Here is a 736-nt window from a genome sequence, read left to right as displayed (position 1 = left end):
AAATTCTCTTCTGAGCAGAAAACTCCATCCTTATAATCTTAAAATAATAGCATTTTTGTGTGGACCATAACCTACCTAAGTAGTTATAAGAACTATTAGAGAAGTTAAAAACTAACGGTTAGAAAAATATAAATCATTAAGAGAAAAATAAACTATTTGAAGATTTAGCATGTTCGTTCCTTTAATTTTCTCCTCGTGGACTGGATGACCAATCCTATACTCACTGTCTTGATGTTGTTGTCATCTGTTAAATTGTGGTCTCTATTTAAATTATAATTAAAAAAATGTACCCAAGATTAAGTAGTTGAGATGGCCGAGTTGGTCTAAGGCGCCAGATTAAGGTTCTGGTCCGAAAGGGCGTGGGTTCAAATCCCACTCTCAACAACAATTAACGTTTAAACTTTAAAATTATTTTTCTCCTTTATAATTTTTCTAAAGAAAGTTTTTTTTTTTTTTTTTCTAGCATTAAATGGTATTTAAGATATCTTGAGCTTAATCCTCACGTCTAACATCAAAATATAATATTCAAAATATATCTTGTGATATCTTTTCAAAAACTAAATTATAGTTCCCCCAAAACATTTTTATATCAACATTGAAAAAGTGTTCAAAATGAATTTTGAGTCCAATCCTCAAGCCTTAACACTTTTTGCTTTTCTTTTCCGGTCAAACAAAAAAATATGTAGGAGCAAACAAATTAATAGAATAAGAACATCTAAAACCTGGGGGAAACGTA

The 736-nt window shown here is 29.9% G+C and overlaps 1 non-coding gene across 1 annotated transcript; it reads left to right on the top strand.

The window, feature by feature from the left end:
- The first annotated feature begins 303 nt into the window (after window positions 1-303).
- On the top strand, window positions 304-384 carry TRNAL-AAG (transfer RNA leucine (anticodon AAG)). The gene has a single exon. It is a non-coding gene; the product is annotated as a tRNA-Leu (tRNA).
- Window positions 385-736: the final 352 nt, after the last annotated feature.

This window comes from Elaeis guineensis, chromosome 4 (genome assembly GCF_000442705.2).
Source record: "Elaeis guineensis isolate ETL-2024a chromosome 4, EG11, whole genome shotgun sequence".
In the NCBI taxonomy this organism is placed as follows: domain Eukaryota; kingdom Viridiplantae; phylum Streptophyta; class Magnoliopsida; order Arecales; family Arecaceae; genus Elaeis; species Elaeis guineensis.
Note: the sequence above shows the minus strand (reverse complement) of the source record. Positions and strands in the feature narration are given on the sequence as shown.